The 15,767-nt window shown below is 51.5% G+C and overlaps 1 protein-coding gene across 2 annotated transcripts in view; it reads right to left on the bottom strand.

The window, feature by feature from the left end:
* The window catches only part of CHST12 (carbohydrate sulfotransferase 12), a 32,474-nt gene extending 17,640 nt beyond the window's left edge, over window positions 1-14,834 (bottom strand). Inside the window, exon 1 of one of the 2 annotated variants that reach the window (XM_054494539.2) lies at window positions 14,737-14,834. The gene's annotated coding sequence lies outside the window, so the exon portion shown is untranslated. Of the gene's footprint in view, window positions 1-14,722 lie in introns of both variants that reach the window. The other variant, XM_054494540.2, reaches the window with a different exon arrangement.
* Between the last annotated feature and the right edge of the window lie 933 nt (window positions 14,835-15,767).

Genomic DNA, 15,767 nt, shown 5'->3' with positions numbered 1-15,767 from the left:
CCATTCTAATGCCTTTAAGAACATTTGGGATTCACAGGAAGAGATCAAAATAGCAACATTAATAGAAGTCTGAAGAAGTTGGTTCCAGGCTTCATGGATGACTCTGAGGAGTTCAAGACTCCAGTGCAAGAAGTAACAGCAGATGTGGTGGAAACAGCAAGAGAAGTAGAATCAGAAGTGGAGCCTGAAGATGTGGCTGAATCATTGCAATCTCATGTTCAAAGCTGAACAGATGAAGAGCTGCTTCTTACGAAGGAAAAAAAGAGCAGTTTCTTGAGAAGGAACCCTGCTGAGATGACCATAAAAGATTTAGAATATTCCATAGACTTAGATGATAATGCAGTGGCAAGGTTTGAGAAGATTGACTACAATTTTAAAAGATGTTCTACTATAGGTAAAATGCTATCAAATAGCATCACGTGCTACAGGAAAACCTTTTGTAAAAGCGAGTCAATAAATGCAGCACACTTCATTGTTGTCTTAAGAAATTGCCGGCCAGGCATGGTGGCTCACGCCTGTAATCCCAGCACTTTGGGAGGCTGAAGTGGGCGGATCACGAGGTCAGGAGATCGAGGCCATCCTGGCTAACATGGTGAAATCCTGCCTCTACTAAAAATACAAAAAATTTGCCAGGCGTGGTGGCAGGCACCTGTAGTCCCAGCTGCGCGGGAGGCTGAGGCAGGAGAATGGCGTGAACCCGGGAGGCGGAGCTTGCAGTGAGCTGAGATCGTGCCACTGCACTCCAGCCTAGGCGACAGAGCAACTCCGTCTCAAAAAAAAGGAAAAGAAATTGCCACAGCAACTCCAGCCTTCAGCAACCACCGTCCTGATCAATCAGCAGCTATCAACATCAAGACAAGACCCTCCACCAGCAAAAAGATTGCCACTCGCTGAAGGCTCACATAATTGTTAGCATTTTTTAGCAATATTTTTAAATTAAGGTATGTACATTGTTTCTTAGACATAATGCTATTGCACACTTAAAAGACTACAGTATAGTGTAAACATAAAACTTTTTTTTTTTTTTTGAGGCAAAGTTCCGCTGTTGTCATCCAGGCTGGAGTGCGGTGGCACGATCTCAGCTCACTGCAACCTCCACCTCTGGGGTTCAAGTGATCCTCCTGCCTTAGCCTCCTGAGTAGCTGGGATTACAGATGCCCACCACCACATGTGGCTAATTTTTTGTATTTTTAGTAGAGATGGGGTTTCATCATGTTGGCCAGACTAGTATTGAACTCTTGACCTCAGGTGATCCACCTGCCTTGGCCTCCCAAAGTTCAGGGAGTGAGGCGTGAGCCACCGCACTTGGCCAAATATAACTTTTCTATGCACTGGGAAACGCAAAAGCTTTGTTGACTCTCTTTATTGAGATATTCACTTGATTGTGGTGGTCCAGAACTGAACCTGCAACATCTCTGAAGTATGCCTGTAGAGACAAATGAGACAGCACAAAGTCCCAAAAGAGATCCACATGTATGTGGCTATTTTCAAAAGGTGGCAAAGTAATTCAATAAGGAATAAACACTCTTTTCAACAAATGGTGCTGAAACAACTGGATATCTGCGTGAAAAAGAACGAACCTCAACCCCACGCCTCACACAAAAATTAACTCACAATGGATCATGGCCTTACACATAAACACTAAAACTAAAACGTTCAGAGGAAAACAGGAAAAAATCTCCATGACTTGGGAGAAGGCAAAGATTTGTTGGGATACCAAAAGCACGAATTATGAGAAAAATGTGGTAAATTGGACTTTATCGAAATTTAAAACTTACGATTCTCAAATTTTACCATTAAAGAAAGTAAAGTCCGGACGCAGTGGCTCACACCTGTAATCCCAGCACTTTGGGAGGCTGAGAAGGGTAGATCACCTGAGGTAAGGAGTTCAAGACCAGCCTGTCCAACATGGCGAAACCGTGTCACCACTAAAATTACAAAAAATTAGCTGGGCATGGTGGCAAGTGCCTGTAATCCCAGCTACTCGGGAGGCTGAGGCAAGAGAATCACTTGAGCCCAGGAGGTGGAGGTTGCAGTGAGCCAAGATCATGCCATTGCGCTCCAGCCTGGGCGACAAGACCAAAACTCTGTCTCAGAGAAAAAAAAAAGAAAAAGAAAAAGAAAAAAAGAAAGTAAAAGGCCATAGGCTGAGAGAAAATATTCTCAATATGTATATCTAACAAAGTGCCTATATCCAGAATACATAAAGAGCTCTTACAACTGAAAAGAAAATAAACCCAATTAAAAAATGAGCAAAAAATCTGAACAGACGTTTCACAAAAAAAGAGATACCAATAGTCAGAAAGCACATAGGAAAGCACTCATCATCATTGGTCATCAAGGAAATGCACATTACAGTGAGATACCTGGCCGGGCGCGGTGGCTCAGGCCTGGAATCCCAGCACTGTGGGAGGCTGAGGTGGGCGGATCACCTAAGGTCAGAAGTTTGAGACCAGCCTGGCCAACATGGTGAAACCCCATCTCTACTAAAAATACAAAAATTAGCTGGGTGTGGTGGTGGGTGCCTGTAGTCCCAGCTACTCGGGAGGCTGAGGCAGGAGAATCACCTGAACCCAGGAGGCGGAGGTTGCAGTGAGCCGAGATCGCGCCATTGCACTCCAGCCTGGGCAACAGAGCGAGACTCCATCTCAAAAAAAAAAGAAAAAAAAAGCTAAAACCTGAAAACAACCCCAGTGTCCATCAGCAAGTGAGTGTAAAAAGGGTGAACTGCTGATTCGTGGGTGAACGCCACAGGTCACACGCTGAAAAAGAAGCCAGACGTAAAAGACTGCATGTTCTTTGGTTCCATTTATATGATGTTTAAAAGAGGCCAAAATCGTGATGAAAATCATAGACTGCAAAGGAGCACGAGGAAACTTGGGGCGATGGAAATGCTCACGAGGAAAGTCGGGGCGATGGAAATGCTCACGAGGAAACTCGGGGCGATGGAAATGCTCTACTGTTTGATTGCAGAGGCAGGTACAAGGAATATGTTTGGCCACGTTCCTCAAACTGCATACTTAAAATGGGTACGTTTTATTGCATGTAAATCATACCTCAATACATTTGATTTAAAGTTAAAAAGAAAATGTTTGTGGTTTTATGAAGCCGATCTCCAGAAGCTAACACTTCTCTCTCTAATATGAATGCAATGGCCCGGCTCTCACCAATTTCCACAATACAGAAGAAAACAGCACTACAGAGTTTCACACAGACATGGAGGGACTGGGAGGAAGAGGGAAGGGATACTGAGACCAAGTCCGGCCTCTGCTGAGTGGCCTGGGCCAAATCATTTTATGTCTGACTTTCAGTCCATCTACAAAAGAAGAACAAACTAGGCCTTTCTGCTAACCAGAGCTACTGAGAGTACAAAAATGAGAAAATACAGCTAAGTGTTTGATAGAATAGTAAAGCACTTTCTTTAGACTCTGCCCCTGGCCTTACTTATCTCTCTGTCTTCATCAGGCCCTCAAATATTTGTTGCACAAATATGTGTTATTTTTATTATTACTCATGCTTTCTACCAAGAGCCAGTTATCAATAGTCAAAAAAAAAAAACTATTTGTTAGTTGATTTTAAAATAACAATACCAATAGCTAACATGTTGTTAAAAGTGATGTTCTAAGGGCTTTGCACATATTACTTTGTTTAATCCTCACACAAACTGGGATGAAACTGGGAAAAGTAGCCACAGACTTGCATAAGTCTACATAGCTAGCAATGTTTAGAGCTGGCCTCGGAACTCAGGCTGTTGTTGGAGAGCCCCCCTTCCTTGCCACTCTGCTCTGCTGGCCTCTACAGTATATGTTTAGCAGAATTGGTAGCTTTCACTAGACATTCAAATTTCTATTTCCTTTATTGCTGAGGGAAGTAGCTCCTTCGTGTCCAAATAACCAAGCTCTTGAGCACTAAATCAAGTGACATGACCTTCAATAAGAAGTGCAAGAATGTTTCAAGTTTATTTATTCATGCTACTGGCACAAAGACCAGAAACTACCTACTTCTTTTCCAGCTTTACAGACACTATATAAGGCAAATAATTCACTGCAGTTCCCATCACTGTAACCAACAAAAATGTGGAAAGTTTATGTTACTGGTGTCACTATTTGCTCTCTGCATGTCCTGGGCTGCCTGGAACTTACACACAGTGGTGCTGCATTAAAACTTCCATCGTAAGACACATTTTCACGCAGTACCTCCAGGACTATGGTTTATTTGCTTATGAAATTACTTCATTTGTGTTCAGTTAACTACATCTGACAGTATATCCAAATAAAAATATGTAATAAACGGTCACATTGATGAGAATGGAATGTTGATTTATATCCCAGGAGACCTGAATGAAAACTGAGCCCAAACTTAGCCTTTGAAGTAAAGTAACTTCCCTGCAGAGCCAGTCCTAGGGCACAGAGGCTATCAGCTCACCCTGTTCTCTTCCTTCCCATCTCTAAGCCCTCTGTCGGCCCTTCCCAAGTAGACAGGAAATCCACGCACATATACCAGTCCAATATTCCCAAACTGGGTTTCAAGTTCTTAGAAGACAGGGATCATATCTCATGTACCTTCTGTATTCCTCAGAAGGCTCAAATATTTGTTGCATGATATTTGACTCTAGAATCCAAACGATAACTCACTTGACTGAACTGACTTAAGAGTTAAATCAATTCTTGGCCGGGCACAGTGGCTCACGCCTGTAATCCCAGCACTTTGGGAAGCCAAGCTGGGTGGATCACCTGAGGTCAGGAGACCAGCCTGGCCAACATGGCAAAACCCCGTCTCTACTAAATACAAAAACTAGCTGGGTGTGGTGGCTGGCGCCTATCATCCCAGCTACTTGAGAGGCTGAGGCAGAGACAATTGCTTGAACCCGGGAGGTGGAGGTTGCAGTGAGTCAAGATTGCCCCACTGCACTCCAGCCTGGCCAACAGAGTGAGACTCCATCTCAAAAAAAAAAAAAAAGTTAAGTTAACTCAAAGAAATTATTTCAGAAGAAAATGATAATAAATCTCACTATGATCAGTTTAAGAACCTGCTTGGGGCTTTACATGCAAAATATATCCAGGCTCAGCCAGGTGCAGTGGCTGATGCCTGTAATCCCAACGCTTTAGGTGGCCAAGGCAGGATAATATTTTGAGACCAGGAGTTCAAGATCAGCTTGCGCAACATACCAAGAAGCCATCGGTACAAAAATTTAAAAATTAGCCAGGTATGGTAGTATACACCTGTAGTCCCAGCTACTCAGGAGGCTGAGGTGGGAGGATCTCTTAAGCCCAGGAGGCCGAGGCTGCAGTGAACTATGATCACACCACTGTACTCCAGCCCTCCAGCCTGGGTGACAGAGTGAGATCTCGTCTCAAAATTTAAAAATAAATAAATAAATAATTTTAAAAAGTAAATAGGTATCCAGGCTCTAACTTGTCAAGTCCCCTCTGCCCCACCTACACCCCACCCTACCCCAATCACCATCAGCTCTTACCTGTATTATTGCAACAGCCTCCAAACCAGTCTTCCTGCTTCTGCTCTCAGGCCCATACAATCCATTTTCAACCCCAAAGCCATGGTTATTCTGTTAAAAGTCAGATCACGTCATCTCTGATCACTGGAGTCCAGTGGCTTCCTATCTCGAGTCCTTCCGATGGCCCGTGACTGGGACTCCACTGATCTCCTCTTCTATCACAGTCCCCCTCGGCGACCCTCTCCAGCCTCAACAGTCTCCTTGCCGTTCCTCCACCGCACCCAGCAGGCTCCTGCTGCTGGACCTCTGCACCACTGTCCCTCAGCTGGGGAATCCCAGGGCAGTCCCACACTTCCTTCAGATCTCTGCTTGACGCTCACCTCCTCAGCAAGCCTTCCCTAACCACCCTGAGAAAGTAGATCCCGGCCTCTAGCCTGCACTCCCCATACCCATACCCTGGTTTTCTTCATAGCAGCATTTATCCCATCCCTACCTCAAATCTTTTATTTATGATTTTTAGAGTAGTGTCTCACTGTGTCACCCAGGCTGGAGTGCAGTGGTGCAATCGCAGAATCCCTGAACTGCTGGGCTCAAGCGATCCTCCTGCCTCAGCCTCCCAAAGTGTCAGGATTACAGGCGTGAGCCACCGTGCCTGGCCTCAAATAGCTCCTATTCACTGGTTAATCCGCTCACTGTCTTCCTGCACTGAAACCTTAAAGGGGAGGTCCTCGTCCTGTTTCACAGCGGGTATTCTCAAGGCTTCCAGCAGCATCTGGCACTCAGTACTTGCTCAAGAAACAGGTGTTGTTCTAACAAAAACCAGACAAACATGACGGACTCTGATTGCCTAATTTCTGAAACTTGGGGACAGGTGAAGAATGACCTATAATACTGTTCTCTCTACTGGTGGGTATGTTTTAAAACCCCCTTACAAAATGACGAAAGAAAGTGCTCGGCCGGGCGTGGCGGCTGACGCCTGTAATCATAATTGCTTGAACCCAGGAAACAGAGGCTGCAATGAGATCATATCACTGCACTCCAGCCTGAGTGACAGAGCGAGACTCTGCCTGAAAGGTTAAAAAAAAAAAAGCGCTCAGAATCTCTGATAAATGACCACAACGAGGAGACAGGATACAGAGAACAATGACAATAACCAAGAGGAAATCAGAGCAAGGAAACCCTCCCTGTTAACAGGGCCTGTGCACAGAGGCAGGCGAGGGCCCCCATTCCGTCAGAGCAGAAAGCCCATCTCAGACTGTTCCCATTTGTGTCAATTCAATGCTACACATACATATCCATGAAAGAGTGAAATCACTCCGCAAGGTGAAGTTTATTAAGAAACTCAACAGTCTCTGTCCCTGCTTCCCTTTCTCACCTCCGCCCTTCTCCATGATTCTTTTTTTTTTTTTTTCTTTGAGATAGGGTCTTATCTCTGTCACCCAGGCTAGAGTGGAGTGTGATGGCTCGATCTCAGCTCACTAAAATCTCTGCCTCCTGGGCTCAAGTGAAGTGATCCTCCCACCTCAGCCTCCCACAGAGCTGAGACTACAGACACAGGCCACCATGTCCGGCTAATTTTTGTATTTTCAGTAGAGACAGGGTTTCACCATGTTGTCCAGGCTGGTCTCGAACTCCTGGACTCAAGCAATCCTCCTGCCTCGGCCTCCTGAAGTGCTAGGATTACAGGTGTGAACCACCACGCACTACTCACTCCGTAATTCTTTTTAGCTAATTCTTTTAACGTCTGCCTTCAGAGTGAACTTTGGTTGTTCAGCTTGGGGCATTAGTGACTGACTTTCTGAGGCAATAGGCGAAAATGCAGCGCTCTCCTCCCCACACCTTCTCTGCCCAGGCGCATCATAATTTCAATTAGAGCAGCAGTCAGTGTTTACATAAATTATTATCATTGCGGCGAGGCTATCCACAGCTGCGCCTTGTAGTACACCATAATTATTTTTCGTTTCCCACACGATGGTTTATTTTCCCTGGAACTAATAACGGTCTTGTGTTTTCATTTGCTTTGTTTAGTACTTATCACTAATCCCACCCTAACTCTGCCAACTGCCTCAACTCCTCTCCAGATGTTGCAGCACGTCAGGTGTTCTGCTAATTTCATCTTCTCCCAAAGAATCTCCTCATGGAGACTCTGACCAGCTGGGGTCAGGACATGTCTGCTCTCCATGCCAGCACCTGACTGGTATCTCCCTTCAGCAGGTTCTTCTCACCTCTCACCTGGGGGAAATCCTGTTCCCACCAGCCAGTCTCTCTCAGTCTAGACTTACTGCCTCATCTGGGGAGACTACATCTGCCAATCACCTCCTTAAAGCATGAGGAACAAATCTGGGAGCAAGTCTGAAGGTGTCTTTACCCTACCCTCCCTTGCCTGAGTGTAGACTTCCAGGCTGCAAATGCATCCTTCAGAATGTCTCAAGCAAGGCCCTCCCGTCTCCTGCCATCCAGTGCTGCTTTGAAAAAGCCCAAGCCCTTCTGCTTCTTTTCATTTTAATTGTAGTTAGTTCTTCTGCCTTTTTCCACATGTTCTAACCTTCTGCCTCTTGACCTGTGATGACCTATTTGTGATTTGTTTTTACTTTCTCCTCTTGTTCTGAGATTTCACAACAGTATGTCCTGGAGTGGGTACGCAAGGATTTTTCTTTTTTTTGAGACGGAGTCTCGCCCTTGTTGCCCAGGCTGGAGTGCAACGGCATGATCTCCACTCACTGCAACCTCTGCCTCCCGGTTCAAGCAATTCTCCTGTCTCAGCCTCCTGAGTAGCTGGGATTACAGGCACCCGCCACCACGCCTGGCTAATTTTTGTATTAACCAGGGTTTCACTATGTTGGCCAGGCTGGTCTCAAACTCCTGGCCTCAAGTGATCTGTCCACCTCGGCCACCCAAAGTGCTGGGATTACAGGCGTGAGCCACAGCGCCTGGCCTCTTTCACTATCCAAATTCTGGGGTCAACAGCTGCCAACATGCTTTCAAATAAATCCTTCCCCTCCCAAGCTCTCACTAGTCTTTATCTGAAACTCAGCCTCTCTCACTATCCAAGTTTGCTGCCCAGACTTTTATTTAATTATTTTTTTTAATTTTATTTTTGAGACAGAGTCTCATTCTATTGCCCAGGCTGGAGTGCAGTGGCACAATCTGGGCTCACTGCAACCTCCGCCTCCTGGGTTCAAGCAATTCTCCTCCCTCAGCCTCCTGAGTATGGGATTACAGGCACCCACCACCATGCTTGGCTAATTTTTGTATTTTTAGTAGAGATGAGGTTTCATGATGGCCAGGCTGATCTCGAACTCCCGACCTCAGTGATTCACCTACCTCCCAAATTGCTGGGATTACAGGCATGAGCCACCACACCCAGCCTTCCCAGGCTTTTAATATCCAAGCTGGGAAGTGAAGAGGCTGTGAAAGTGAAGGACACCTGCGTTTTCACCCGTGGTACTGGCCGCTGGGTGGGCCTCTTTAACCCAGAAAGTTTGGGTTCTAGGAAATTATTTTGTGAATTTCATCCTGTTTTCCCTATTTTTTCTTGTGGAAACTTTTTAAAATGTATTTTATTTTATTTTTTAGAGATGGGGTCTTGCTCTGTCACCCAGGCTGGATCGCAGTGGCATGATCACAGCTCACTGCAGCCTCAAACTCCTGTGCTCAAGTGATCTTCCCACCTCAGCCTCCCAAGTAACTGGGACTACAGGTGCACACCACCACACCACCTGGCTAATTTTTAAATTTTGTTGTAGAGATGGGGTCTTGCTATGTTGCCCAGGCTGGTCTTGAACTCCTGGCCTCAAGCGATCCTCTCACCTCAGCTTTGAAGCTGTTACTATTCAGCTGCTGACTTCCTGATCTGATACTTTCCGTTTCTTTTTTCTCTCATTTGCCACCTCGTTGCTTTTCTGTTCTACTTTCTGAGGGAGTTCCTCAACTTTATCTTTCACCCACTAACTGATTTTCTTATTTCTGCTTTTATTTATTTATTTATTTTTACATCCGACAGTTCTCTTTTTGGATCTTTGAATGCTCCTTTTGGTGGCTTTTTTTTAGAGCTTCCTGTTCTTGCCTCATGTTCGCGATATTTTCTCTCACCTCCGCGTGGACATTAATGACAGCCTGCTTTCTAGGGCTCCTTCCTGAACGCTCTCTGGTTTCCCAGTGTGTATTCTGGTCTCAATCTCCTATAGCAGAGGTTTTCTTCAGATGCCCTTGGTTATCTGCTCATATTTAAGGGATGGGGATTTTTAAAGCTTGATGCCTTGAACACTGGGAGGGGGTTATTAATTACGGGCTTCGTTAGCAAGGGATCCAGCTGGGCCTGCTGACTGGGGACCTCCTGATGTCATTAATTTTAGGTCTTTTCTCTTGGGCTACTTAGATTCCCCAAAGACACATCCATCCTCCTGTCTAGAGGGAAAAGCCCCAGCTGGTCATGTTCTGGGAGCCAAAGGGGCCCTGTTCACTTCCTCCTCCTGTGCCCTGTACAGCACCGCGCCCCCACCCCGTACTCAACTGTGCCCCCACTCCATACTCAACTGTGCGCCCCCACCCCGTACTCAACTGTGCGCCCCCACCCCGTACTCAACTGTGCGCCCCCACCCCGTACTCAACTGTGCCCCCACCCCGTACTCAACTGTGCGCCCCCACCCCGTACTCAACTGTGCGCCCCCACCCCGTACTCAACTGTGCCCCCACCCCGTACTCAACTGTGCGCCCCCACCCCGTACTCAACTGTGCGCCCCCACCCCGTACTCAACTGTGCCCCCACCCCGTACTCAACTGTGCGCCCCCACCCCATACTCAACTGTGCGCCCCCACCCCGTACTCAACTGCGCGCCCCCACTCCATACTCAACTGTGCGCCCCCACCCCGTACTCAACTGTGCGCCCCCACCCCGTACTCAACTGTGCCCCCACCCCGTACTCAACTGTGCGCCCCCACCCCGTACTCAACTGTGCGCCCCCACCCCGTACTCAACTGTGCCCCCACCCCGTACTCAACTGTGCGCCCCCACCCCGTACTCAACTGTGCGCCCCCACCCCGTACTCAACTGTGCGCCCCCACCCCGTACTCAACCGTGCGCCCCCACCCCGTACTCAACCGTGCGCCCCCACCCCATACTCAACTGTGCGCCCCCACCCCGTACTCAACTGCGCGCCCCCACCCCGTACTCAACTGCGCCCCCACCCCGTACTCAACCGTGCGCCCCCACCCCGTACTCAACCGTGCGCCCCCACCCCGTACTCAACTGCACCCCCACCCCGTACTCAACTGCACCCCCACCCCGTACTCAACTGTGCGCCCCCACCCCGTACTCAACTGCGCCCCCACCCCGTACTCAACTGTGCGCCCCCACCCCGTACTCAACTGCACCCCCACCCCGTACTCAACCGTGCGCCCCCACCCCGTACTCAACTGCACCCCCACCCCGTACTCAACTGCGCGCCCCCACCCCGTACTCAACTGCGCCCCCACCCCGTACTCAACCGTGCGCCCCCACCCCGTACTCAACCGTGCGCCCCCACCCCGTACTCAACCGTGCGCCCCCACCCCGTACTCAACTGTGCCCCCACCCCATACTCAACTGTGCGCCCCCACCCCGTACTCAACTGCGCGCCCCCACCCCGTACTCAACTGCGCGCCCCCACCCCGTACTCAACTGTGTCCCCACCCCATACTCAACTGTGCGCCCCCACCCCATACTCAACTGTGCCCCCACCCCATACTCAACTGTGCCCCCACACCGTACTCAACTGCGCCCCCACCCCGTACTCAACTGTGTGCCCCCACCCCGTACTCAACTGTGCCCCCACACCGTACTCAACTGCACCCCCACCCCGTACTCAACTGTGTGCCCCCACCCCGTACTCAACTGCACCCCCACCCCATACTCAACTGCGCCCCCACCCCATACTCAACTGTGCGCCCCCACCGCATACTCAACTGCACCCCCACCCCGTACTCAACTGCGCCCCCACCCCGTACTCAACTGCGCCCCCACCCCGTACTCAACTGTGTGCCCCCACCCCGTACTCAACTGCGCCCCCACCGCATACTCAACTGCACCCCCACCCCGTACTCAACTGCGCCCCCACCCCGTACTCAACTGCACCCCCACCCCGTACTCAACTGTGCCCCCACACCGTACTCAACTGCGCCCCCACCCCGTACTCAACTGTGTGCCCCCACCCCGTACTCAACTGTGCCCCCACACCGTACTCAACTGCACCCCCACCCCGTACTCAACTGTGTGCCCCCACCCCGTACTCAACTGCACCCCCACCCCATACTCAACTGTGCGCCCCCACCCCATACTCAACTGTGCGCCCCCACCGCATACTCAACTGCACCCCCACCCCGTACTCAACTGCGCCCCCACCCCGTACTCAACTGCGCCCCCACCCCGTACTCAACTGTGTGCCCCCACCCCGTACTCAACTGCGCCCCCACCGCATACTCAACTGCACCCCCACCCCGTACTCAACTGCGCCCCCACCCCGTACTCAACTGCACCCCCACCCCGTACTCAACTGTACCTGTCTCCCATTCTTCTCTGAAATATCTTTCAAGTTTCTAAACAGTTACAGAAACCACCACCTTAACAGCAGGAAGTAATAAGCTGGAGAGTCAATTATCTCCAGGCACATCTGTGGGCCAGGGCTGGAGAACCACAGTCCCGCCTGCAGCCACAGACCCACTAAGTAAGTGTGAAACTAACAGCTACTCTCTGAAAAGAAAGACAATTTAAGAATCGAAACTCAAGATGTAAGGTTTTTTTAAATGACAAACAAGCCGCATGTGTTTCAGTATCATCAATAACCCGTCTTTTCCCACTGATGGCTCCTTCAGCCCCGGACCCACACTAGAAGAGAATCACCCGCCAGCCTCAATGACTGTGCCTAGTCAAGGAACTGCACGCCCAAGGTCAGCCAACCAACAGGCCTCTCTTCAGCTCTGGATCCCTTCCCACTGGGGTTCCTAGGGATTCCCTCCTTCTCCAGGCTGTCTCTTCTCTACAAGGTTACATCTCCTCCAGGATGGCCACTAATACCGCCAACTCTGCAGGTCTAAAACCCACGTGTGTTTGGCCCTTCCTCTCCCACCCGGCCCCAGCGCTCCTCATCGCAGGTAAGAAGTCCCGGCTACCCTCGCTGTTACAGGTCGCCACATCTCACAAAGCGCCACCGCCCAGTGGATTTGGCAACATCTTTCAGCTCCATGCCCGCCCCCGCTCTCTCACTGTCCCAGACCCACGCCCCACAAGGCTACTCAACTCAGCTCCACTGCCCAGACGCAAAACCCACTTCCCATATTCTCACCAGGACCACTTTTCTGAAACACAACTAATCGCATCGCACCCAAACCACCACCAAAGGGATAAAAGTTTAAACTCCCTCATACAGCATTCAGGCCCCTGCACAATCAGAAACCCATCTTTCCAGTCTTTTTTTTACTCTGTTGCCCAGGCTGGACTGCAGGGGCCCAATGTCGGCTCACTGCAACTTCCGCCTCCGGGTTCAAGCGATTCTCTTGACTCATCCTCCCAAGGAGCTGGGACTTCAGGTGTGCACCACCACGCCCAGCTAAATTTTGTATTTTTAGTAGAGATGGGGGGTTTCACCATGTTGGCCAGGCTGGTCTCGGACTCCTGACCTCAGGTGATCCGCCCGCCTCGGCCTCCCAAAGTGCTGGGATTCCAGGCACGAGCCACCTCGCCCGGCGTTCCAGTCTTAGCTTCCAACCCAATCCTCAAACCCCACTTCATCAAGAACACGGCGACCCACCATCTCCCCCAAACATCAGTTTCACTTCCACATCTCTGCATGCCCTTTGCCTCCAAAGGCCCAATTCATAGGTCCTCTCCACTGTGGAAAATGTCGGAAAAGGTCTCCACATTCTGTTAACGCCTGCACCACAGCCCCAACCCCACACAGTTGTAGCCAGGCTGGCTGTGAGCTCCCAGGGCAAGGCCCACGCTATCACCGGCATCTACCCCAGCTTGGCATCTTGCACTCGATTGGAGGTTTGATAATAAAGCTGGAGTCTGCTGAGTGACAGCAGACAGTTACTGCTGGCCCCAAAGCATCAGCCCAAAGTCCCATAAACTCCTTTACAAGGAAATCAACATCTATGCCGTTCCAGCCAGGTGCTCTTTCAGATCTCAAGCGTTGCATCTTCGTGTAGCAATCTCCTGACTACCCCTGTTTTCTCTCAGTCCTCACTCAGACACCAGCCCTGACTCCCAACACCAGATGCTCACGGTGAGGGGCTAACCCGGGTCCCCGCGTGGGGGTAGGTGGGGGACCCGCTGAGCCGTCCCCAGACACCCACAGCCGGGAGCAGCACCGTAGGGCCTGGTGTCCTGGAAGATGTACTTCGTCCAGCACCGCGCCTGCAACTCACATTCCTATTCACCCCGGGGCTTCCGAGTCCCCACAGCCCCGATTATGAACTAAATAATTTAATAATGCTGGAAACACTACGGCTTGTTGTGCTGCCTGCCAGACGGAGCCTCTGCCCGAGCCAAGGCTTTGCCGGCGGTGTCTCGGTGGCCGGGAGCCCGCAGAGGAGGTCTAAATCCCACTGTTCCCGGACTAAATGCACGGTTTCCTCTCGCAGAGGGGCAGGGCTGCGGCTTCTGGAGTGAGAGGTCATTTAAGGGATACCCTGAGCGACCTGCCGGTGCTGCTGGCGTCTGCAGGCTCCAGGGCTGCCGTCGCCGGGGCCGGGGAGCCCCGTTCGGGTGACAGCAGGCACAGGAGGGGCTCTGGGGGGCCGGGGAGCCCCGTTCAGGTGACAGCAGGCACAGGGGGGCCCTCGGGAGCTGGGGATCCTGGAACTCCACGCCCGGGAAGCGGTCCTACCCCTGCCGGGCGGCAGAGGCTGATGCCGGGCAGGGGGACTCCTGGGGGCCGGCGGGGCCGCTGCAGCCTCTGCTGTCGCTGAATCAGAACCACAGATTTCTCGTCCAGACCCCAAGGAGCCGCAGAACGCGCTGATCAGGGCCCCAGGGCTGGTCCCCCTGGCCGAGGACGACGAGCGGGGCTCAGAGAGGGCGCGCGCAGGGCCAAGGTCACACAGCGCGCCGGCGCGGGAACTCGAACCCAGGCCCAAGCCGCGCCCGCCAGGCCGGGCTAAGGAGAGCCGACCCGCGCCCCTCAGCGCGGCCCGGGACCCCCGCCCGGGCCCTGGGAGCCCAGCACCGGCCGAGAGGGAGGCAGACCGCGCCCCGAGCCCGCCGCCCGCCACCCGCCGCCCGCCCCTCACCTCTCTCCCCTCACCTCGCGCCCGCAGCCGCCGCCGCCGCCGCCCCGCGACTAGCGGACCCTCCAGAGGCGGCCCTCGCCGGCCCCGCCCCCGGCTCTGGAGCCCCGCCCACCGGTCGTCTTCTCGCGAGACGTCGCAGCCGCCGGAGGGGCCACGGAGGCCGAGGGTTGTCCGCCCTCAGCGCGCCTGCGCCCCGCCAGCCCGCCCGCCCCCGCCCTCGCGAGCCAGTGCCATGTGGCGCCGTATTTACGGCCAGAGATCGACTCCGCCCACCGGCCCCCACGAGCCACGCCCCTTTCTCAGCAGCCAATCCGCGGCGTTGACTCCGCCCCGGCGGCCCGGGGGCGCGCGGCCTTCTCGCGGTCCGAGCCAGGAGCTCCACGTTGCAGGCAAACACGGTCCCGTTAACCAGCCTTTATGCAGTGCCTGTTGTCTATCCGACCCTTTCTCGAGTATCGGCTCATTGGCAAAGGATCGTGATGCTCACCGGCTGGGGCTTGAGACTCGCTGTGTGACCTTGGGCAAGTGACTTAACCTCTCTGAGGTTGTCTCTAATCCATAAAATATAATAGGTTAGTGATCCTACCTTGCAGGGATTATGTGAGACAAATGAGATGACAGGGGTAAAGAGCTTAGCAAGATGCCTAATGCATAGTAAGCATGCAGTAATTGTTCTTGGCATCAATGTAGTTTGTGTGTTTATTTGTTTAGAGACAGGATCTCACCATGTCGCCCAGGATGGGGTGCAGTGGTGCAGTCACAGCTCACTGCAGCCTCGACCTCCTGGGTTCAAGCCATCCTCCCACCTCAGCCTCGGAGTAGCTGGAACTACAGACAGGTGCCACCACACCTGGCTAATTTTTAATTTTTAATAGAAACGGGGGTCTCACTATGTTGCCCAGGGTGGTCTTGAACCCCTAGACTCAAGCAGTCCTCCTGCCTCAGCCTCCCAAAGCTCTGGGATTACAGGCGTGAGCCACCGTGCCAGGCCCAGTGATTTTTTTTTTAATTATAGTAAAATATATATAACATAAAATTTACCATC

Source organism: Pongo pygmaeus, chromosome 6, assembly GCF_028885625.2.
Source record: "Pongo pygmaeus isolate AG05252 chromosome 6, NHGRI_mPonPyg2-v2.0_pri, whole genome shotgun sequence".
NCBI classification, from domain to species: Eukaryota; Metazoa; Chordata; class Mammalia; order Primates; family Hominidae; genus Pongo; species Pongo pygmaeus.
The sequence above is the reverse complement of the archived record's forward strand: the minus strand, read 5'-3'. Positions and strand labels throughout refer to the sequence as shown.